Genomic DNA, 25,375 nt, shown 5'->3' on the forward strand with positions numbered 1-25,375 from the left:
AAATCAAATGCCTCGAGGTGCCAAATAGTAGGTATTCAGATGAATGAATTTCCATGAGGAGCTTAGATCACCTTAAAGAAAGCTGTATATGGAAGCATTAACTTTTTTCCCTTTGCTCCCATTTATTGGGATTGCTGGAGCTTAAAAGGCTTACAAAGCACTTCCTTCCAAAAATGTAACCAATACATTACTTACACTGATAAATAACATTTTTAAAGTGAATACCAATCAAGTTATAAAATACCAACAATAAATTAACAGTAATTTTATCATCAAAGCTACAAAACACATTTTGGATTCTAAGGACACAACTGGAGCCAGGTGTCAGGACCACCTTAGCAGTTCACCCCTAGCCTGGGGTCACTGGTTCCCAAAGACCTGCACTGCTGGTGTTAGAAGCAGCCTGCATCCCTCAATTGTTCCCATCTAGGGGTTGGGGGGGCACACCAAGGTGGCACATCTGCCCCGATCTATTCAGAGACAAAGCAACAACAGCTCCCATTGTTATTGTTGTTAAATAAATTATTCCTATAACATTTATTTATTTATTTTGAGACAAGGTCTCGCTCTGTCACCCCAGTTGGAATTCAGTGGCACAATCATAGCTCATTGCAGCCTCGAACTCCCTGGCTCAAATGATCCTCCCGCTTCAGCCTCCCGAGCAGCTGGGACAACAGGTGTGCATCACCATACCCAGCTATTTTTTTTTTTTTTTGGTTCAGATGAGGTCTCACTGTGTTGCCCAGGCTGATCTCAAACTCCTGTGCTCAAGCCAGCCTCCTACCTCGGCCTCCCAAAGTGCTGAGATTACAGGTGTCAGCCACCGTGCTCAGCTGATTATATAATATTTTACAGTGCTCTTGAGCCAGCAGTCATTGAAGCTGAGATTGTACCTTTCCCCCTTTCATAGTCATTATTCACCTCATGCTATTTGAAATTCAAATGTCACCTCCCCACTGACAACTTCTCAGGAAGGTCACCAGTGCCAGGCCCTGTGCCTTCACCTGCTTCTCAGTTCTCACTGCTTCTTCCTCTCTCAGCCATTTTTTCTTCTCGAAATTCACCTCCCCTAAGCTGTCAGGACCCAGTGCCCTGGGGTCCTTGTCTCCTTTTGTGATGATGGCCTCTGCTCTGGGCTGTTCCCAGCCCACCCATGTCACACACTCACCCGGTGTGAACGGGCAGGTGCTGGGAGGCTCTTCCTGAAGCCCTCTGCTGTCCTCTGCCTCTGAATGTCTCCTTGGAAACCCCTCCCACATGAAGGGAGGGAGAGCAGCAGATGTAGCCTGTGTTCCACCCACCTCATCTCTGGTCCTCTACTCCGATCCCACATGTAACCATTTGGCTATGGGGCAGGTGGACGCCAGTCAGAAGCCTCTGCTTTCTTTCTGACTTTCTTTTATAATTCCCTAGCACTTCACTGCAGGCTGGAGACCAGATATCCCCCGACCTCCCCACGTCACACACTAGCCCAGTATGACGCCCCCAAGTTTGTCACACTTCCAGCTGGACATTTATAGTTCAGGGCCTTGTCTTGCTCTTCTTCCAGGAGAGAGACATTCTTAGTGGCCTCCTGGGAGGTTCAGAGCTTGCTCCATTTGTTTATCCACTGGAAGTAGATTCCTTACGCATTCTAAGAGCACCATAGAAGGTGATAGTGGCTGTTATTTAGTCATAATGACAGCACTCCCCTCTTGGCCTGGCATTTAAGGGCCTTTCACCATCAGTCCCCTCCCTGACACCTGCAGCTTCACCAGTGCTACTCTAGACAGGCTGGCTAGCTGATATCTCTCAGAACATTCCCTTGTGCTTGGCACCCCCACACTTTTACTGATGCTGTTCCCCCTGCCTGGAATGCCTTCCTTTCTTGTCTTTGTCCACCTGTTACTGATACTTCATCTCCATGGGGAGGCATCTAAACCAAAACAATGTCTCCACCCTCTGAAGGAAGTCCTAGCACGCTGGCTGTCTGACCTCAGTGACGCTTGTGCTTCCTTTCATTATGGCCTCATGCTGTCACTCTAAGGGGACAGGGACTTGTGCATTCTATTTCTTTTCACCTTCTATGTCTAAAGGACTTGATGCATTTTGTGTTGCATGCCATGTGTGCATGAATAAACAAAATGACTTCTAGATCTTCAATCAGCTCCTTTGGTTCAAAATTCCAGCAAGAACAGAGCCGAGCAAGTTTAGAAAACAGTTCCTGTATGTATACGTGTGTGCATACGTGCTTTAACTCCAAGATTCCAAATCTTTAAAAGACAACTTTTGCTCATCAGATTTGTAAGGAGTTTTATCCTGAAGAGAAAATGGGAGAAATAGTAAAAATTACATTTATTTTAAATTACATGAGTAATACTCCTGCAATGATGTCAGTGCTCTGTGTCTCCACTGTCCAGTGTGGTAGCCATTAGCCACAGGTGGCTAGTAAGCACATAAAATGTGGCTAGTTTGCTGGAGGAACTGAATTTTTTTATTTAATTTAATTTAAGTAGCCACAAGTGACTAGTGGCTACCATATTGGGTAGTGCAGTTTAACTCGTTCCTCACCCCTCCATCCCTAGGCGCCCCCACCCAGCTCTACGCGGTAACCAGCGTTAACACTGTGCTGTATATCTATTACAGATCTTTCTTTGTTCATAACAGCATATTTCACGCACATAGTTACATACACACCCCGTTGGTTTGGCCTGTGAGGGTGCACACAAACGGAATCATATCATAGGTGTTTTACAGCCTCCTTTTTAGTTTTTGTTTTTTTGTTGTTTTTTGTTTGTTTTTTTGTTTTGTTTTTGAGATAGACTCTCGCTCTGTCACCCAGGCTGGAGTGCAGTGGCATGATCTTAGCTTACTGCAACCTCCGCCTCCTGGGTTCAAGCAATTCTCCTGCCTCAGCCTCCCGAGTGGCTGGGACTACAGGAGCCCGCCACCATGCCTGGCTAATTTTTTTGTATTTTTAGTAGAAACGGGGTTTCACCGTGTTAACCAGGATGGTCTTGATGTCCTGACCTCGTGATCAGCCTGCCTCGGCCTCCCAAAGTGCTGGGATTACAGGCGTGAGCCACCGCGTCCAGCCGCAGCCTCCTTTTGAATTAACAGTATGTTTGAGAGCTGTCTGGGGCAGTGCTCAGAGCTCTGCTTCATTCAGTTCAGCTGCTGCCTAGTGTGCATTGCATGACTGTTTCCTTCCTTATTTAGTCAGGCCTCTGTCTTCTTTTTAATATTAAAACATTTTTTTTCTTTTGGAAAAACAATAGAGATGGAGATATTGCCATGTTGCTCAGGCTGGTCTCAAACTCCTGGGCTTAAATGATCCACCCACCTTGGCCCCCAAAGTGCTGGGATTACAGGTGTGAGCCACTGTACCTGGCCTATCCAGTCCTCTATTGATGAGCATTGTAGGTTGTTTCCAAACAAAGGCACCAGATCCATCTCTTACCTGCTTCTCTGTGCATACGAGCAGGTGCAGATACCCAGACACGGGCTTTCTGAGCCAAGGGGAGGAAAAGCGTCCATATTTCTCCTGTGGTGCTCTCACCCCTGGTTCTCCTGGACTGTGTATGCAGGGTCAGGGCTGACGTGTGTATGAGCCGTAAGTCTGAGATGCGGCTGGGGAGCCATTATTTATTTAGTTTTTTTAAGGAAACTGACAGTTGTGTCCTACTCTGATCTGTTTCCACTCCCCACACTGAGGAGCTGAAACTTAGATTTTATCAAACAGGCTGTGATGGGCCCTAAAAATACTGAGACATTAATAACAATTTGAAGCTGACAGACACAGACAGCAGGCATCTGCAAGCTGAGTCAGTGCAGACTTGAGCAAGATCAGGAAGGCTCCACGCCTCGTTTTCTAAGTTACATTTCTCAAGCCTCGTTCATTAAGCTTATCCTGGGGCACAAGCGTAAGATAACTGGGTTTAAGGACCTATGTGTTGGCTAGCATTTGAATATTAGGTGTCGAGCAATGAATAAGACAAAGATTCACCATATGATCTGTACCAGAGTCACTTTTCCTTTTTTTTTGAGACGGAGTCTCGCTCTGTCGCCCTGGCTGGAGTGCAGTGGCATGATCTCGGCTCACTGCAAGCTCTTCCTCCCGGGTTCACGCCATTTTTCTGCCTCAGCCTCCCAAGTAGCTGGGACTACAGGCGCCCGCCACCGCGCCCAGCTAATTTTTTGTATTTTTAGTAGAGACAGGGTTTCACCGTGTTAGCCAGGATGGTCTCGATCTCCTGACCTCATGATCTGCCTGCCTCGGCCTCCTAAAGTGCTGGGATTAGGGATGAGCCACCGTGCCCAGCCTCTTTTTTTTTTTCCTTTTTGAGACAGAGTCTCACTCTGTCACTCAGGCTGGAGTGCAGTGGCATGTTCTCGGCTCACTGCAACCTCCGCCTCCCGGATTCAAGTGATTCTCCTGCCTCAGCCTTGCCACCCCACCCAGCTAATTTTTGTATTTTTAGTAGAGATGGAGTTTCACCACGTTGGCCAGGCTTGTCTTGAACTCCTGACCTCAGGTGATCCGCCCGCTTCGGCCTCCCAAAGTGTTAGAATTACAGGCGTGAGTCACTGTGCCTGGCCTGTACTGGAGTCACTTTCTAAGTAAGCAAAGGAGGCCAGACCTTGGGCACAACAGAAAAGCCAGGGTCAATTAAAGCGAGTTGAGAAGCCATCACTTGTCTCTGGTGGCCACAATGTATCTTGTCTGATGCTTTTTTTTCCCCTCTTCCTGATTTCAAACCATGCTAAAAAGAAGATTATTAAAGATTCAATACTAATGTAGGCTAGGCGAGCCCCAAAGTGAGGCTTAGTCTGTGAGGGTTCTTGGCTTTGCCCAGGAAAGAATTCAGGGGCAAGCTAGTGATAGAGTAGAAGAAAACAGCTTTATTGAAGTGGCAGCATTACAGCTCCAGTGGTGTTCCAGCTCCATGACTGCTCCTGCAAGGCAGGGCTACCGCATAGACAATCTGTCTGAGAATGGTGGCTCAGGGCAGCTTTGCAGCGGTATTTATACCTACTTTTAATTATATGCAGATTAAGGGGCAGTATGTGCAGAAATCTCTAAGGAAGGGGTAGTAACTTTTGATTCATCAGGTCATTGCTGTGGAAAGGGACAGTGACTCCTGGCTGTTGCCATGGCAGTAGTAAACTGACATAGCACACTGGTGGGTGTGGCTTATGAAAAGATGCTTCTGCCTTACCTTGTTTTAGCTAGTCCTCACTTTGGTCCGGTGTTCAAGGCCCCCCCACCCCCAGAGTCAAGTCCTGCCTCCTACCTCGTTACACAATATTTTCCCTGTGATTATTGGGGGCTTCTAATGAATTTATTTATTTATTTATTTTGAGACTCTGTCACCCAGGCTGGACTGCAGTGGTGCAATCTTGGCTCACTGCAACCTCTTCCTCCCGGGTTCAAGCAATTCTCCTATCTCAACCTCCTGAGTAGCTGGGATTACAGGCACGCGCCACCATGCCTGGCTAATATTTATATTTTTAGTAGAGATGGGGGTTTCACCATGTTGGCCAGGCTAGTCTCGAACTCCTGGCCTCAAGTGATCCGCCTGCCTCAGTCTCCCAAAGTGCTGGGATTACAGGCGTGAGCTACCGCATCCAGCCGGCTTCTGATGATTTTAAAATTCCACTCTGGAGGAGCTAGTGATGGCTGATAAGAAAATGAAGGAGGAAAGCAGTACACAGCAAGTGACAGCCTTTCCATTTGAAACGTCCCTCCAGCAGTCGGGAGTGGGAGATATTTGGCAGGAGTGGGCCACTGTCAATGAAGAGCTGAGGAAGGGAGAAAGGTGGAGTGGACGTGGGAAGAGATGGAGGGCGCAGAGGCTCAGAGGGACAGACTCTGTTCATCTGCTCATCTGACAAGCTGTGAAGGCACACACACAACATTGGAAGGGTGAAGATATCCATTCGGATTAAGGCAGAGATCCACACGTGTTAATGGAAATGAAAACAAAGGAGAAAATTCACTGATGTTTAATCCTCCACAGGCCAAGCTTTTTTTTTCTTTCTTTTTTTTTTTTTTTCTGAGACAGTCTCGCTCTGTCGCCCAGGCTAGAGTGCAGTGGCGTGATCTCGGCCCACTGCAACGTCCGCCTCCTGGATTCAAGCGATTCTCTTGCCTCAGCCTCCTGAGTAGCTGGGATTACAGGTGCATACAACCACACCTGGCTATTTTTTGTATTTTTAGTAGAGACGGGGTTTCACTATGTTGGCCAGGCTGGTCTTGAACTCCTGACCTCGTGATCCACCCATCTCGGCCTCCAAAAGTGCTGGGATTACAGGTGTGAGCCTCCACGCCCGGCCAGCCAAGCTCTTTTCTTTTCTGCACATCCCCTGTCCTAATGTAGTCGTAACTTTCATAGTTTTGGTCCTACTTTGGATGCAGTTGAGTATATATCTTCCTCATTAAATGCTCTAGCCTAGGAATGTTTCCATGTGGTTGCCTAAATTATGTCTTGTTTATTGCTGAAATTATTTTGTTGTCTTCCAAATTATGTCATGGAGGTTTGTACTTACTTAATCGATACCTTTCAGCCAGCTGGCTAAGCTCCCCTCAGAGTTCCTTTGTTTACAAACATCCTGGTGAAGTATGTCCTGTGCCTGTGATTGGCAGGTGTGAGAGAAATAGATGCTGGTTCTGGAAGGCTCCTGCCTGTGGCTTTCCTCCCTGAGTTTTCATCAGCTTTTCAATGTATCTGTTTTACTGGGCAGTCTTCAGACTCTGGCCCCAGTTCCTCTTGTTTCTTATGGCTGGTATCAAACCTCGCACATCACTCTGGTTGTGTGGTTTTATTGGTGCCAACCTTCCTTAGTGGTGGGATGAGTTTCTAATCCAGTTTGCATTGCCAGTGTGGCTATGAAGCTCCGGGGGTGGGGTCCCCGCTTTCGTCATCAGTTCCAGGCGCTCAGCTTCTCCCTCTGGGTGCTGGCAGTTGTGGATGTGGGTGGCTGTTACTCAGTGCTTGGGCCATCTGGCCCTTCCTTTCTGTTCTCTTTTCCCCACCACCCAGGCTCCGGCCGTTATTTTCTCTTCTTATCTTTATTTTTTTTGAGACAGGGTTTTGCTCTGACACCCAGGCTGGAGTGCAGTGGTGTGATCTCGGCTCACTGCAACCTCCGCCTCCCGAGTTCAAATAATTCTTCCACCTCAGCCTTCTGAATAGCTGGAATTACAGGCACATGCCACTGCACTGGGCTAATTTTTGCATTTTTTGGTAGAGACGCAGTTTTGCTATGTTGCCTGGACTGGTCTTGAACTCCTGGGTCCAAGCGATCCTCCCACCTCAGCCTCCCAAAGTGCTAGGATTACAGGCGTGAGCCCCTGCACGTGGCATCCTTATTTTCTTATGCCTTGACTTCTGCTTCTTCTCTAGATGTTCTCCCTTCTTCTGAGCTCTTTAAACTCAAATTCAACCATAGCCAGACCCATGGCTACCCATCCTAATACACCATTCTCATCCTCCAGTACCTCCTCTTCAGAAAGACATCAAATGACTCCCTGCAGCTGCAGAATGCCACCGAGTTCCTCACCTGGGCAGTCAGAGCTTCTTGCAGCCTTGGGGCCCACAGGACTGCTGCTTGAAATCTGCCCTCTAGCTACTCTCAGGCCTTTCCTGCTCCCGAAGAGACCATTGAAATTCTTGAGTCTTAAAAATATGTGTACCTTTTGACTCCATTGCTGGAAATCCAGTCTAAGGAAATAATCCACAAAATGGAAACAGCTATAATGTTTACACACTCTTTCCAGCATTGTTTTAAATAGCACGAAAGTGTAAACAAGATATACGTCAAACAATATGGAAAAGATTTGATGCATTATTGTGGATCTTCTCACTGGAATTTGAAGCACACATTCAAAATGATAATTATGATGACAATTCAACACCAGGATAAACACTTAAGAAACAGAATGAAGAGGACTAGGGAGCTGCCAGCTACAGAGCCCAGTGTGTGTCCCAGCACATATTCGGTGTTTTGCTCACCTCCCACAGACAAGGAAACCCACAGAGGGTGTGGCACACCTGCCTGAGGTCACATAGCTCATGGTCCCAGTTTTGCTGAATTCCAAGGCATGTTCTTCTTATGCTATAAAATACAAAACTGTGTATGTAATTTAAGCTATTTAATACTTTATTTTTAGACAGAGTCTCGCTCTGCTTCCCAGTCTGGAGTACAGTGGTGCAATCTCAGCTCACTGCAACCTCCACCTCCCAGGCTCAAGTGATCCTCCCACCTCAGCCTCCCAAATAGCTGGACTACAGGTGTGTGACACCGTGCCTGGCTAATTTTTGTACTTTTTGTAGAGATGGAGTTTTGCCATGTTTCCCAGGCTGGTCTCGGACTCCTAAGCTCAAGTAATCCACCTGCCTCAGTCTTTATTGTGCCTTTTGTCTCTAACTAGACTGTAAGAGCCTCCAAACCAGTCCTGTCTTGGCAGTGTCTCATATTGCCAGGTAGCTCTTGGCACAGTGGGAGGACCCGTAATGGATACTCACTATATGAGTCAGCAAATCTTATTCTCCCTCCAGTTGTGACCAACCTGGTGTGGGGCTGGTTGGTCACTCTAGGGGGTGGCAGGAGAGGCTCTGGCATGATGCTGGGATGCTCTTGTGCTCCCATGGCTCATCAGGCTCCTGAGCCAGAATCCTCCACCAGTTACCACCTCTACTCAAAGGAAGCATCTTTGGCTGAGCACAGTGGCTCATGCCTGTAAACCCAGCACTTTGGGAGGCCGAGGAGGGTGGATCACTTGAGGTCAGGAGTTCAAGACCAGCCTGACCAACATGGCGAAATCCCATCTCTACTAAAATACAAAAGTTAGCCAGGCATGGTGGCGTATGCCTGTAATCCCAGCTACTCAGGAGGCTGAGGCAGGAGAATTGCTTGAACCCGGGAGGCAGAGGTTGCAGTGAGCCAAGTTCGTACCACTACACTCCAGTCTGGTTGACAGAGTGAGACTCCATCTCAAAAAAAAAAAGAAAGAAGCATCTTTGCCTTCACTATCTGCCAACTTTTTTTTGAGACAGAATCTTTCTGTGTCGCCCAGGCTGGAGTACCATGGCACGATCTAGGCTCACTGCAACCTCCATCTCCCAGGTTCAAGTGATTCTCCTGCCTCAGCCTCTTGAGTAGCTGGGACTACAGGCGTATGTGCCACATTAGGCTAATTTTTGTATTTTTAGTAGAGATGGAGTTTTACCATGTTGGCCAGGCTGGTCTCGAACTCCTGACCTCAAGTGATCCTCCTGTCTCCACCTCCTAAAGTGCTGGAATTACAGGCATGAGCCACCATGCCTGGCCTATCTGCCAATTTTTAAAAAACTTTTTATTTTGAAATATGGATTCATGGGCAGTTGCAAAAAAAGGCACAGAGAGGTCCTGTGTACCCTTCACCCAGCCTCCCCCAGTGTGAACATCTGCATAACTATAGTTCAGTATCCACACTAGGAACTTGATGGTGGTACCATCCACAGAGCCCATTCAGATTACATCAGTTACACATGACTTTTCAAGAATAATCTGTTCTGGAAATTGTCCTTTCCTACTTGAGCACATTTTCTTCATATCCCCACCTGGAATATTTACTCTTAGTTCAAATCTCCCACATCTCCGAAGTCAGAGGGCCTCCCTGGCTCTGTTCCTGACTCTGTTCCTCACTTCCTGTGTGATCGTGGGCGAATCAGGCAACCTCTCTGAGCCCTGGTTTTCTCTTCTGAAGACGGACAATACTAACCTCATGGTATTTTATTTTTTTTAACAAAGTGCTCAAGTTAGGCAGTTAAAATAATAGGCAGTCAGGAAATGTCTGTTTTCTTTTCACCCTTTCTGACATGGAAAACCCTCTTTCTCACCAAACAATGGAATCCTTCTCTTTTAAATAATGTTCAAAATTAGTCTCCTCTGACACCTTCTATCCCATCTCTAGTTTCCTCAGCAACCCTGCTCTGTGTGTGTGTGACAGTTAATTCGTATGATCCTGATTATATGTTCCATGTTCCTGGTGAATATATTTTCAATTCTATTTTTTACCTACCAACAATACAAGGTATTTGCAGGCAAAGACCTCAGTTCTTTAATTTTACAAGTCAACATATGAGATAAGAGCCTAGGTTTAGTGCCATCTGTAAAACAAGGATAACTGTATCAACCTCATAGGCTTTTTGTAAAGATTAAAATGAAAGAATGCATAATGCCTGGAACAGACAAGCTCAAAACACGTTAGCTGTTGCTGACGGTCATCATGACGCCCTTTCACTTGTGTTTCCTCATGGAGCTTTGTCCTTGGGCAGGGTCTCATTCTGTCACTCAGGCTAGAGTGTAGTGGTATGCAGTGCAGTGGTATGATCACGGCTCACTGCAGCCTTGACCTCCTAGTCTCAAGCAATCCTCCCACCTCAGCCTCCCAAGTAGCTGGGACTACAGGCATGCGCCACCATGCCTGGCTGATTTTATTTTTATTTTTAGAGATGAGGTCTCACTTTGTTGCCCTGGCTGGTCTCAAACTCCTGGGCTCAAGTGATCCTCCCACCTTGACCTCCCAAAGTATTGAGATTACAGATGTGAGCCACCATGCCTGGCCTTGGATTTAGATGTCTTAACCGTGATTGGTACTTCACATCCAAGAATAAAATAAAGATAAAGGACATTAAGGGCTATCGTTGCTCCAACATTCCATTTTTTTCTACCCTGCCTTTTTTCTCCTAAGTTGGGAAAAAGATTTTAATAATAATTATCATAGTAATACTGATGATGATGATGATGATGAAAGCTAACAATTACTGAGTTCTTATTGTGTGCCGGGAATAGTTGTAAGAACTTCACCGTGTTAACTTATCTAGTCTTCACCACAACCCTATTAAGTAGATTCCCTTCCTCCCATTTTGCAGATAAGTAGACCAAGGCACACAAGATTGTACAGCTTGCCAAAGCTGGAACTGTATTTGAAACCAGGCTTTCTATTTCCCCAAAATGGTTGGGATAAAATTTTCCTGCTGTTAGTGGTCCCGAGAGACAGAGAATGGAAAAACATTCTGTTTATTTTCATCTATTCTTTGCTTGAAGAGCATATCGAAGCCAAAAGAAGCCTGTAGTTCGTGAAGAATTGAAGCCCTGACATTAAATCAATCAGACACTTTTCTCTCCTTTTAAATTCCCATCCTCAATTAAGGTGGCAATCAGATTAACCAAGATTGGCCAGAAACGGGTGAGCATCTCGGAAGCTCCAGAGCTCCAAAAGGTCAGGCCACTGACAGCTACTGATTTGTCTGTTACTTCAGGCAAGTCTCACCCACACTGTCTCCCCAGGGAGAATTCAGCTGCTGTTTAATTCTACTCCCAGTAAGATCTGTTTGGAAACTCAAATCCTGCCTCCTTCCCCAAATTCATTTTCATCAGCATTTCTTCTTGATCTCTTCAATCCTGAATCTTTCCCAGACGAGATATAGGTCCCGGCCCCTGCAGATGTGCCCCTCTGCTGCACACCAGTCCTGCAGCCACGTGGTGCTGTTCGATTTCCTTATCACCAATAAAACAAAACCAGGCTCTGCCTGTATGATTCCTGGCTTTAATAACCAAAGGCAAATTGCTGCGTCACTCAGAATAATGAAAAACTGGAAACAACAGAGAATGATTAAATAAATCAGGATCCAGTCAAAAGATGAAATAATAAGTAGCCATTAAAATTAAGTTTTGAAACATTTTCTTTTCTTTTCTTTTCTTTTTTTTTTTTGAGATGGAGTCTTGCTGTTGTCGCCTAGGCTGGAGTGCAATGGCACGATCTCGGCTCATTGCAACCTCTGCCTCCTGGGTTCAAGCGATTCTCCTGCCTCAGCCTCCTGAGTAGCTGGGATTATAGGCGCCTGCCACCATGCCCAGCTAATTTTTTTGTGTATTTTTAGTAGAGACAGGGTTTTGCCATGTTGGCCAGGCTAGTCTTGAACTCCTGACCTCCTGATCCACCTGCCTTGGCCTCCCAAAGTGTTGGAATTACAGGCATGAGCCACCATGCCTGGCCAAAAAATCTTCAGTAAGAAAGTAAGTGCTCACAATATAAGAAGAAATTAGGTTTTAACACTATCCTGTAGGATCCCTATTTTATGCATATATATTTAAAAATATACATAAACATGGACACAAAAACTAGAACAAATACACTGAAATTCTAATAGTCATCTTTGAATTACATGATTCTAAGTGATGTTCATTTTCTTTTTTCCCCCGTTTTATAAATTTATACCTGTGAGCATCTATTCCTTTTAAATTCAGAGGCAAGGAAAAAGGGAAAAGAAAAGAGGGAACATTTTTGTTTTTCTTAAAATTGTCCCTATTGGAGGGTTATTGATTTTTTGTTTCATGGATTCACCAGTACTTACCAGCTGTCTCCACCCCTCACATCTCACATGTCACCTCTTCCAGGAAGCCTTCCTAGATTCATTAAACTCAGAGATTTCTTCAGTTTTATGGACTCCTTAGTCTCATTGTGACATATCCTTGACCTTAAATGTGTGCAGGTTTTGTGTCCCCAGCTAGAGAGTAAGTTCCTCGATAGCAGAACCTGTCTATTTTAAACTTCCTTCTCTTCCCCACGCTACCCTGCAAGTGCCCTGCAAACTGCTGGGGTCCATTAATGTCAGTGAACACAAGTGCCTCATGGAAGGCACTTGAATGAGACGTACCTCTCCTTCTGAGCTTTGTTCCATTTCCTCCAATTCATTTGAAGGGGGTGTCCATGCCATTAGCCCTGGGTCAGATTTTATTGTAAATTGTTTAAAAAGAATTCCATTTGCTTTGGTAGGAATGATCAAGTCCAGCCCTTGTCTTTACAAGAAGATTATAAAGCTGAGAAAATAAATACAAACTATATTGAGCAAAAAGGCATTTTTCTTGGTGAATGGGGATGAGGGAGTTGATGTTTATAAGAAGGAAAGGAAAGGCCAGGAGGGGAGGTGACTTCCCCGAGTCTCACGCTGATCAAAGGCAGGTGAAGTCACACATCACGCCAGCTTTCCTCCAGCCCTGCTGGGCTCAGGATACTGTATTGAGGTCAGAAGAAAATGAGACCTAGGAATTTACAGTTTATCTTGGGAGAAGAAACGATGAGTCACTGAAATAACTTCGCCTGAACAAGCAGTGGGAGAAGATTATATAAGGTGATACAGTGCGAAGGATGCACAGAGGTTGAGCTGGCAGAGAGCACGCTGTGCCTGTGGTCGGAGGGTGTTCTTCATGGAAGGCTTCCAGGGAGCTCAGCAGGTGTCAGGATCCGCCAGGTGTCAGGTCCGTGGCGCTGACTCTCCTGCTCTTTCAACATCTCCAGCTTGTGACCGGTCCCCGTCACCCAAACATCCTCTCATTCACAGCTACGGGGCTGTGTGGCTCCCCCAATCTGCTTCTCTTCCAGCCTCCCAGACCTTCTCACTGTGGATTCTGGCTGCTGGACACAGAGTATTCCAGGAGGCAGGGCATGGGTGAGAGGACCCCCTACAGTGGAGGAAGGACTTGAAGATGAAGCAACTGTCCCCACCTCTATTGGGGCATCCCTTGTTAAATCCTAAGTTGAAGGGTTGACATTTAATGCAGCACAGGCCATGCTACCTGCTTGACCATGAAGCAAACTAAATTAAATATTTGCCTTAGAGCTACATAAAGAATGAATTGAAGCGATGAGACTGGCCAGGTGCCCGGGACTGAGTGGCAGGTGTTAAGGAGGCTTCCAGCAAGGTGGCTGTGGCAAAGGAGAGCACAAGATAAACTTGGGAAATTGTTAGAGATATGTTTTTTCGAAAGTGATGGAAGAATTAGGGAAGTTTCATGGCAGAGAAGAACATGCTATGTGACCTTGGGCAGGGCACTTAACCTCTCTGATCCTGCCTTTTTATGTGTAAAATGAGAATAATAGTATCTACTTTATGGGGTTGTTACAAGTCTTATATAAAATATTTGTAAAGTGCTTGTCCTAGTGCTTAGTGCAGAGCTGGTGGTAAACCCTGGAATTTTTTAAAATTTATTTTATTTGTAGGACTCTTATCAATGAAGAACTTTGTATCCAACAATAATAAACAGACATATTGCAAGTTACATTTTGTAGAAGAAGCAAATAAGACTGGCTGCAACAAAAGAAATTAGATACCTGCATTCTAGATTCTTTATACAAACAGTCCGTTCTATAAATAGTAGAATTAAATGCAAACCAAATGCTTTTAAAAGTTTGTATACCTACATGGCAATTACAATCTCCACATGCTAAAAAGAACAATAACACAGAACACAGCATTCTTAATGATTATAACACATTTAACACCTTCAGCCATCCTCTGGGTTTTCAGATCATATTGGCAACTGAAATTTCACATCCACATGCGCTTGCTTGGCTAAGGTCACTGTTTCAGAGAGCCTTCTGACCATTCTAGCAGCTTCCTCCAAGTGGTCACAAGCAAGAATTTTAAGCCCACTGTCTACTCTCGGTGCCTTAGCATCATCAACTCGTGTACCTTGTAACCCCCACAACAGGTATTTTAATTTCCACATCTTTTACTGCCGTGACTGTACCCTGTGCAAAAACACCACACTGCATGATTCCTCCAAAAACGTTGACCAGAATAGCCAGTACCTTTTTATCTGAAGTGATATGCTTAAGTGCTTTTGTTACTTGATGGACTGTAGCACCACCACCAACATCAAGGAAGTTGGCTGGAGTCTCTCCCCAAAGCTTTTTTTTTTTTTTGAGACGGAGTTTTGTTCTTGTTGTCCAGGCTGGAGTGCAGTGGCACCATCTTGGCTCACTGCAACCTCCGCCTCCCGGGTTCAAGCGATTCTGCTGCCTCAGCCTCCTGAGTAGCTGGGATTACAGGTGCCCACCATCACACCTGGCTAACTTTTGTATTTTTTGTAGATACGGGTTTCACCATGTTGGCCAGGCTGTTCTCGACCTCCTGACCTCAGGTGATGTGCCCACTTCGGCCTCCTAAAGTGCTGGGATTACAGGCATGAGCCACCACGCCCAGCCCCTGAAGTTTTATTATATCCATTGTGGCCATGGCCAAACCAGCACCATTTGCTAGACAGTCTATATTTCCACTGAGGTCAATGTAGTTGAGATCTGCCTTAGCAGCATCTTTGTCACTTTCATCTTCCTGGGTTCAGTTCTATAAATCAAAGATTTTCTTTTGGTGATAGGCTGAATTAGAGTCAAAATTGATCTTTGCATCCATCACAGCACAACTCCATCTGAATCTTCCACTGTTGGATTTATTTCTTATCATGGTTGCATCATATTTCAGAAAAAGGCTGTAAAGCTTGACCATGTTTTCTGCTGCAGAATCCACAGTATTAGGTGGAAATCCCATCTTCTGTTCAAGCCGGAGAGCTTGTTCCTTTTTGATGCCTTCTACGATATCAACAGGTTCTTTAATTGCATCAGGAGTCTCAGCAGCAACATCTGCAATGTTGACATCACCATGTGAACTTCCTATTAATACAGGACCTTGAAATGACCTTTCCATCACTATTGCAGAGTAGTCTTCTCCCCTGGGGTACTTTCGCTCCAATGCTTGATTGCATATTCTGCCCTTTTCTCCCATTTGCTTTTTGAACAACTTTTTCCCAATCATTTGTGAGGAAACATCTTTTGCTTCTTCTGGAGAGAAAACTGTCTTCACTCCTCCTTTGAGGCCACTTTCAAATGTTCCTTTTCCTCTACCATCCACTAAAACCTGCGCCTTCATCTCAACATCTTTTGAACCTGCTTCTTACTACTTGTGAGTCCCAGAGAACTTGCCAGCAGTACTCATAGTTACAGTTTATCCTGCACATGTTATTTCTTTCTTCTGTACCTACTTTTTTGGCAATTGCATAAGCTTCATCTGGTGACTTTGCCACACATATCCTTTGGGAACAGAGATGCCAGCTTCTTGCAATAATTCCATACTCATGTATTCATGTAGTGAGAGATTCCTGTGCTGTTTTTGCTGTACTTGGAGTCCATGGTTATTCAACAATCCAGAACCTCCTAGAGCTTGAGCAGTGGCCCACAGGGCCATCCAGAGCAGGTGGCTCCGAAGGGTGGCTGTAGCCAACAGCCGCCTGTAGAACATGGAGGCTGCCATTTCTGAGTCAGACCCATCCCTTCGGTGCCTTCTGCAGCCATACAGGCCCCTGGAATTTTTTTAGATTTCAAAATCAGCATGAGAGAGACCAGAGTGGCAATGAAGAAGAGGAAATAAATCAAAGGAAATAATGTATCTCAGTGGGCCTGGCAGGTGATGCTGGGTTACTAGTAGGGAGTTTGGGGGAAGGGACCTAGATTTTGAAAAGTATGATGTAGTGTTTGAGACTTTGTTTGTTTCAAACCACCAATCGCCCTGAGTAGGGGGTGGCTGTGATCAAGGGGACAGCTCAGTCAGGCAAACAGGATCCAGCAAGCAGGCCAAAGAAGAAACAGGGCTGTGACACCTAGGGGTCATGGGGACCCAGATGCTGCTGGTGGCCCAGGTGAGGGTCCTGCGTCCTCTGTGGTGAGGCTGCCAGCAGCTGCAGGATCTGCTCTCACATGTTGGACAGACAAGGAGCTGGTGGCATCTCACCCTGGCTGTGTGCCGGAATTGTGTTGGAGCATTTTAAACACCTCTGGGTCCTCTTCACAGCACAGGGGTCATTCTGATGAGCAGCCAGGATTACCGCCACAGGCCAAGCCAGGAGCCAGCTAAGGGGGTTGGGGGAGTGAGGACAAAGCAGTCTAGAGGCCTTGGGCGGACAGGAGGAACTCTGACCCAGGCTCCCTGATGTCCGGCATGTCTGCCTGGAGAGAGACTGGTCCCAGTGAGCCAGGCCTCAGGAGCTACAGGTGTTGGCAGCCCTAGAAGATGGGCTGGGCACCAAGTTCAGGAACAGGAGCCAACTGTTCTATAACAGGAACTTTTCCCCAGAGCTACCCTGGGAGCACTATCTTGCAAGCACCCGGAGATCCTTTGCTAAGTGCCTCATAGACTTTGACTTACTGACTTTGAAATTACTGACCTTGAAATTCATCATTGCTTTTCTGCTCAATCACACCGTCGTCCCTTCATTTGACAAACCTGTATGAGCACCCCCTGCCACCACCACCCGTGGGTTGGACCCTATTCCAGCCCTGGGACACAGTGGTGACAAATGGACAAAGGTCCCATACTTGAGGAGCTTACCTTCTAGTGGGGAGATGGAGTGTAGACACGATGAACTGTGTCCATTGGTAAAAAGCACTATGAAAAGGAATAAATCAGGACAGAAAATTAAAGTGGAATGCTGGTCAGGGAAGCTCTTTCCAGCTCGGTGACATTTGGGCAGAGACCTTAGGGACATGAGAGTGGGAGGCCAGAGGACATGGGAAAGAACATTCCAGACAGGGGGTTTGGGGCAAAATGAGCCATTGAGGGAGGTCTCACCATTCTTATGGTTTTAAAGGAGGAAGCTGCCAAAATCATGTCATTGAACATTTGGTTTATTCCTACCGATTTGCCTTTTCAGTGGCAGTGCAGCTACATACTAGGGAATTGGCCATATCACGTTTCCCTCTCTTCCTTAAAATAGGTATGAAAATATCAGGTAAGACAGCTCCTAGTGACAGAAGAGGATCCTTCATAAATTTACCTTCGGCTACTGTGGTTGGATCTGCCAGACACGATCCCCAGAGAGTGAAAGACGACCTGTTGGAAAGTGCTTCTGTCTTAGAAATAAAATGGCTCAGAATTAAATGATTCTTTTATAAGCATATAGTTGTGAGTTAAACTCCACAATTTGTATTATGAATACTAACATTAAGAATAAATACCTTGGCCGGGCGCGGTGGCTCACGCCTGTAATCCCAGCACTTTGGGAGGCCGAGGCGGGCGGATCACAAGGTCAGGAGATCGAGACCACGGTGAAACCCTGTCTCTACTAAAAATACAAAAAATTAGCCGGGCGCGGTTGTGGGCGCCTGTAGTCCCAGCTACTCGGGAGGCTGAGGCAGGAGAATGGCGTGAACCCGGGAGGCGGAGCTTGCAGTGAGCTGAGATCGCGCTACTGCACTCCAGCCTGGGCGACAGAGCGAGACTCCGTCTCAAAAAAAAAAAAAAAAAAAAAAGAATAAATACCATCAGAGTAAGATTGAAGAAATATATAAAAACATATTACTTAGTGTCTAGTTACAATGAACTGTTTTTAGTTTCTTTTTAATGTCTATTATTTGTTTCTTTCCTAGCTGGGTTTTGTGGCTACTTAGAATTCACCATTGTTGGGTTGGAAGCTTTCTAGGGGTGCTTGTGGGTTCCCAGCACCCCCAAGCTGCTTTGGGACCCAGAGGCTGGGCGCTCCTGACCAAAGCTCCCCCAGCTGTCCTCTTGGAGAGGAGAACTGGGAATCTCCTGCCGTCAGCTTCGATTACCTACCCAGGAAGTGTGGACTATTGCACAGGGCCAGAGAGTAAGAAATGAGAAGAGCTAGGATTTCATCCTAAGCCTGTCTGACCTCCAAGCCCAGATTCTTAACCACCATGCTCTGGTGGTTTGCAGACTCAAAGAGTGGTCCTAGGACCAGGGGCATCAGCATCCCCTGGGAACCTCAAAGAAATGCAGAGTCTCAGGCCTCACCCCAGAGTCTAATCGGAGCTTGCATTTTTTTTTTTTTTTTTTTTTTTTTTTTTTTTTGAGACGGAGTCTCGCTCTGTAGCCCAGGCTGGAGTGCAGTGGCCGGATCTCAGCTCACTGCAAGCTCCGCCTCCCGGGTTCACGCCATTCTCCGGCCTCAGCCTCCCGAGTAGCTGGGACTACAGGCGCCCGCCACCTCGCCCGGCTAGTTTTTTGTATTTTTTAGTAGAGACGGGGTTTCACCGTGTTAACCAGGATGGTCTCGATCTCCCGACCTCGTGATCCGCCCGTCTCGGCCTCCCAAAGTGCTGGGATTACAGGCTTGAGCCACCGCGCCCGGCCGGAGCTTGCATTTTAACCAGATCCCCAAGGGACTCGTGCACTCTACAGCCTGAGATGCACTGACCTAGTGGTTCTCTTTCCACATAGGCCTCAGTTTCCCTAGCTCTGTGACAATGGTAACGCATCGCTTCCCTGGTTTTATATTTCAGAACATGGACTCTGAAGGTAGATTTTTGGGGTTCAGATTCTAGTCTGCCATTTATTAGCTGTGTGGCTCTAGGCAGGTAACTTAACCACTTAATGACTCAGTTTTCTCATCTATAAAATGGTGATAAAAATAGTACCTATGCTGGGGCTGGGCGCGGTGGCTCACGCCTGTAATCCCAGCACTTTGGGAGGCCGAAGCGGATGGATCACGAGGTCAGGAGATCGAGACCATCCTGGCTAACACGGTGAAACCCCGTCTCTACTAAAAATACAAAAAAATTAGCCGGGCGTGGTGGCGGGTGCCTGTAGTCCCAGCTACTCTGGAGGCTGAGGCAGGAGAATAGCATGAATCCGGGAGGCAGAACTTGCAGTGAGCAGAGATTGTGCCACTGCACTCCAGGCTGGGCGACAGAGCAAGACTCTGTCTAAAAAAAACAAATAGTACCTATGCCCTGGGTTTGTGAACCCAGAACATCTGAGACAGGTCTCAGTAAATTAATTTATTTATTTATTTTTACTTTTTATTTATTTATCTTTTTGAGAAGGAGTCTCACTCTGTCATCCAGGCTGGAGTGCAGTGGCGTGATTTCGGCTCACTGCAACCTCTGCCTCCCAGATTCAAGCGATTCTTGTGCCTCCGCCTCCTGAATAGCTGGGATTACAGGAGCACGCTGCCATGCCATTCTACTTTTTTTGTATTTTTAGTAGAGACGGGGTTTCACCATGTTGGCCAGGCTGATCTCGAACTCCTGACCTCAAGTGATCCACCTGTCTTGACCTCCCAAAGTGTTGGGATTACAGGCGTGAGCCACCATGCCTGGCCAGTCTCAGTGAATTTAGAAAGTTTATTTTGCCAGGCTGAGGACGCTCTCATGACACAGCCTCAGGAGGTCCTGACGACATGTGCCCAAGGTGGTCGGGGTACAGCTTGGTTTTATCCATTTTAGGGAGATATGAGACATCAATCAATATATGTAAGATGTACATTGGTTCAGTTCAGAAAGGTGGGACAACTTGAGGCGAAGGCAGGACAACTCAAAGTGGAGAGGGGGCTTCCAGGCCATAGGTAGATAAAAGAGAAATGGTTGCATTTTTTTGAGTTTCTGATTAGCCTCTTCAAATGAGGCCATCAGATATACATTTATCTCAGTGAGTGGAGGGGTGACTTAGAATAGAATGGGAGGCAGGTTGGCCCTAAGCAGTTCCCAGCTTGACTTTTCCCTTCAGCTTAGTGATTTGGGGGCCCCAAGATTTATTTTCCTTTCACAGGTTGTTGTAAGGATTACAAAAGTTGGTGCTTGTGAAGTATTTTAGAGCTGTGCCTGACTCACAAGGAATAGGACCCACTGTCTTTTTCACTGCCATGAACCCTACCCCCTGTCTTCTTGTACCTCTCTTCTGAGAAGCCTTCCCCAACCATCAGAGCTCAAGATAAGTTCTCTCTTTTTAGATTCTATGGCAAATGATCTGGGATTTCCATCATAAAACTGTAACTTAGGGAAAATCTGTTATTGTATTAATAAGGAAACTTAAGGTCGAATGACGGAATTGGGCCTGGAACTCAAAGGTCGAGTGACTGAAGCAGGACTTAAACACCACTACACTTTAAACTCTAAAATTAGGGCTGTTCCTAATGTGATACATTTATGGTATTATATTCCTTACTATTTCCCACCTGTTTTTAAAGTAGGTAATAAATGTCTTGAAAAAAGCATAATAAAAATATTCATCACAATGATTTGATTGATTGATTGATTGATTGATTGATTGAGACGGAATCTCCTTCTGTTGCCTAGGCTGGAGTGCAGTAGCACAATCTCAGCTCGCTCCGTCCTCCACCTCCCCTGCTCAAGCGATTCTCCTGCCTGTCTTCTGAGTAGCTGGGACTACAGGCCTGTGCCACCACACCTGACTAATTATTATATTTTTAGCAGAAACAGGATTTCACCATGTTGACCAGGCTGGTCTAGAACTTGTGACCTCAAGTAATTCGCCTGCCTCAGCCTCCCAAAGTGCTGGGATTACAGGCATGAGTCACTGCACTTGGCCAAAAGGAGGGTGCTGGTGGCTGTTGACTTTTCAGAATATATTTATTTGTGCTGTGAATCTGGTATAGGGGGATTTAGTATGCCTGGCTTCATATATTTATTTGTCCTTAGAGCCTTTTTCTGGGAAATGCTTGTTAGCATCACACAGCTAGTGTTTCATGGAACACAGTTTGGGGACTGTGGCTCTGCTCTCCAGAGCATCTGCTCTCCTACCCCATGTACTTTTTCTTTTTTCTTTGAAGACTCTATTTTTTAGAGTATACAGTATGTAGCTTTTTCAGATTGGCTTCTTTCCCTTAGTAATATACATTTAAGTTTCCTCCATGTCTTTTCATGGCTTGATAGCTCATTTCTTTTTAGTGCTAGATAATATTCCATTGTCTGTATGTACCACAGTTTATTCACTCACTGCAGGACATCTTGGTTGCTTCCAAGTTTTGGCAATTCTAAATAAAGCTGCGGTAAACATCCATGTGCAGGTTTTTGTGTAGACATAGTTTTCATTTCCTTTGGGTAAATACCAAGGGGTGCGATTGCTGGATCGTATGGAAAGAGTTTATTTAATTTTGTAGGAAGCTGCCAAACTGTCTTCCAAAGTGGCTGTACCAGTTTGCATTCCCACCAGCAATGAATGAGGGTTCCTGCTGCTCCACATCCCTGCCAGCATGCGCTGTTGTCAGTGTTCTGGATCTGGGCCATTCTAATAGGTGTGGAGTGGTATCTCATTGTTCTAATTTACATTTCCTGGATGATATATGATATGGAGCATCTTTTCATAGGCTTATTTGCCATCTGCATATCTCCTTTGGTGTGATGTCTATTAAGGTTTCAGGCCATTGACGGATGGATTGATTGATTGATTGAGACAGAGTCTTGCTCTGTCTCCCAGGCTGGAGTGCAATGACATGATCTTGGCTCACTGCAACCTCTGCCTCCTGGGTTCAAGTGATTCTGCTACCTCAGCCTCCCGAGTAGCTGGGATTACAAGCATACACCACCACACCTGGCTAATTTTTGTATCTTTAGTAGAGACAGGGTTTTGCCATGTTGGCCAGGCTGGTCTCGAACTCCTGACCTCAAGTGATCCGCCTGCCTCAGCCTCCCAAAGTGCTGAGATTACAGGCATGAGCCACCCTGCCTGGTCCCATTTTTAATTGGGTTATTTTCTTATTGTTTAGTTTTAAGTGTTTGTATTAGTCCATTCTCATGCTGTTAAGGAAGACATACCTGAGACTGGGTAATTTATAAAGGAAAGAGCTTTAATTGACTCACAGTTCAGCATGGCTGGGGAGGCCTCAGGAAACTTACAATTATGGCAGAAGGGGAAGCAAACACGTCCTTCTTCACATGGCAGCAGCAAGGAGAAGTGCAGAGTGAAGCGGGGAAAAGCCCCTCATAAAACCATCAGATCTCACGAGAACTCACTCACTATCACAAGAATAGCATGAGGGTAACTGTCCCCATGATTAAATTACCTCCCCCCAGGTCCCTCCCATCACACGTGGGGATTATGGGAACTACAAGATGAGATTTGGGTAGAGACACAGCCAAACCATGTCCAGAGTTCCTTATGTTTTGAAGAACACACACACACACACACACACACACACACACACACACACACACACATTCTTTATTAGCTGTCTTCTACAAATACTTTCTCCCAGTCTATGACTTTTTATTCTCTTGATAGCACCTTTTGAAGAACAGGAATTTTTTTTTTTTTTTTTGAGATGGAGTCTCGCTCTGTTGCCCAGGCTGCAGTGCAGTGGCGTGATCTCAGCTCACTGCAACCTCCGTCTCCCGGGTTCAAGTGATTCTCCTGCCTCAGCCTCCCACGTAGCTGGGACTACAGGTGCCCACCACCACGCCCAGCTAGTTTTTGTATTTTTAGTAGAGATGGGGTTTCACCGTGTTGGCCAGGCTGGTCTCGAACTCCTGACCTCAAGTGATCCACCTACATCCGCCTCCCAAAGTGCTGGAATTACAGGCTTGAGCCACCACACCCAGCCAAAGAGCAGGAATTTTTAATCTTCATGAATTCCATTTTATCAGTTCTTTCTGTCATGGATTGTGCCCTTGGTTTTTTATCTAAGAAGTCATCGGAGAAAGCAAAGGTCATCTAGGCTTTTTCCTATGTTATCTTCAAGAAGTTTGATAGCTTTGTGTTTGACATTCAGGTGAATGATCCATTTTGAGTAAGCTTCTGTGCAGGGTGTAAGGGCTGTGTCTACATTCATTTTTTTGCATGTGGATGTCCAACTGATCCACCTGTCAGTTCTTTCACTAGAAGCACGCTGCCTTGATTGCTGTAGCTTCCTCATGCACTCGTCAGTCCCTTAAGGTTCACCTCCTCTTCCCCTACCATACAGCAGCCACTCCACTAGTGGCCTTCCAATGGCAGGTCCCATGGATTCTCTGCAGCATGCCTCTTGTTTGTGACTCCATTCTGTTGTGTGACCTCATGTTGTGTCACCTTTGCATTGGGGTTTGTAGAGTTGGTGCTGAGGTTCTGGCTTTGGGAAGGTGGCCAGACAGGAATGCAGGTTGGGGTCAAGGTATCATTACTTGCAAGTGCACAGGGCTGCCTTGGGGAAGTGGCACGTGTTTCAGACCCACAGTATTCTGAAGGGGTGTACTGTGATTCTCACTTCTTACGCCTTTGGATGGGCCTTGGTCACTGTGGCCAAGCAAGTGGTCAATGGGATAGCCCTGCTAAGATGTACCAAGCCTGCATGGACCAGCTGGCATGGATGGAAGGGCTCAATGGCACTGGGCCTGGGGGAAAGCAGAAAGGGGTGGGCAGCTTCCAGAACCTTCCTGAGGCCTGACAGTCCTGGCCCTGCTGTAAGTGCTTTGTAGCCCTGGACTGGCTCTGGACTCCTACCAGCCCTGTGGGGTAGCCCTAGCCCTGTTACAGAGATAGGACACCCATGCACAGACAATGTTGTTACTTGCTCCAAGTCACAGTTTAGGAAGTGGCAGTGCCAGGATGTGACCTGAGAGCCCATGCTGTTGGCCATACTGCCTCCCTAGCCCCTACCCTCAGAGGGTCTGACGAGGTTAGGAAGAAAGGAAAGACAAGAAGGAGGTGTTGGGGAGTAAGCCGGGAAGATCTCACCTTCCCCTCTTGTTCTTTAGGCCTTCTTACCTCCTCTCTACTGGTCCAGAAGGGCCCTGGGACTGGTTCCCACCATGGGCCCTGTGTGGTGGCAGCTCCTGGAGGCCTCTGTGCTGGAAAAGGTGCCTTCCCTGGAGGGCCTGTGGACCAGAGAGGAAGGATGTAGCAAGGAGGGGCCTGAGGAGCTCCCCTTCTGGAATACAAGAGAGCAGGAGGCAGCAGCCTATCTGGTTTTCATTTGAGAGGAACAGAGTTGCTGTCCCCAGACCAGGACTGTCCCGGCCTGATGCCTCAGGGAACCCTGTCCAGCTGGACTAGCTGCACTGACAACCCCACAGCCCCCTTGGGGCGCTATGTGGAAGTTTCTATTGTGAGAACCCAGGATGGTATTGAGCTTTCTCCTTGACAAGCCTGGGTTCTAGAAGCTGTGAGCTTGGCCTCTGTCCAGTGCAGGCCTTGGCTCACAGGCCCTTCAGAAAGTTTCAAGGGAGGAACTAACACTACAATTTTTTTAGTCCTAACTTCCTCATGTTCCTATTTCCTCACCCCTTGAAAATGCAAAGGGCCAGTGTTCCTGGTTTAGGGACTGTGACAAGGGAGGCTGCTGGGAAAGCGTGGAGCATGTGCTACCTGGGCACCTTGGAAAGACGCATCCTGGCAACTGCGCCAGGCAGAAGACTGGGCAGCTGCAGGTTTAAACCCTGGGCTTCCAGGCCCGAGAAGGGGGACTGGGCCCCGGGGAGCTGTCCCATCACAAGAAATAACCCTGGATGCCAACCACCCAGAACCCTAACACCTTTTCTCAGGCAGGGGCAGGGAGGGGTGAGGAGATGCCAGGAATGAGGTCGGGCAAGGAGGCTAAGCCTGGTCCCTTCCATGCTGGGGTGGGCGGAGGCTGAGGGTGGTGGAGGGGATCACAAATAAGTTATCTGCCCCTGGGCTCTTGCCATCCTCTTGGTGCCCCATGGCTACTCCAAGGACGTGCCCATCCCCAAACCCAAATCACCCCAGAGCGGAAACTGCTGCTCTTCCCTCCTGAGTGGCACCCACCCCACCCCCTCCCAATCAAAACTCCCAAAGAACTCTTTTCTCTGCCCTGTGTAAAC

The 25,375-nt window shown here is 46.6% G+C and overlaps 1 protein-coding gene and 1 pseudogene across 2 annotated transcripts in view; one reads left to right on the top strand and one right to left on the bottom strand.

Moving 5' to 3' along the window:
- Positions 1-25,375, top strand: part of LOC105479806 (EFR3 homolog B) — a 115,149-nt gene that overhangs the window by 22,475 nt on the left and 67,299 nt on the right. The gene's annotated exons all lie outside the window — the stretch shown is intronic.
- Positions 14,262-16,124, bottom strand: LOC105479805 (succinate--CoA ligase [ADP-forming] subunit beta, mitochondrial-like; annotated as a pseudogene).

Source organism: Macaca nemestrina, chromosome 13, assembly GCF_043159975.1.
Source record: "Macaca nemestrina isolate mMacNem1 chromosome 13, mMacNem.hap1, whole genome shotgun sequence".
In the NCBI taxonomy this organism is placed as follows: domain Eukaryota; kingdom Metazoa; phylum Chordata; class Mammalia; order Primates; family Cercopithecidae; genus Macaca; species Macaca nemestrina.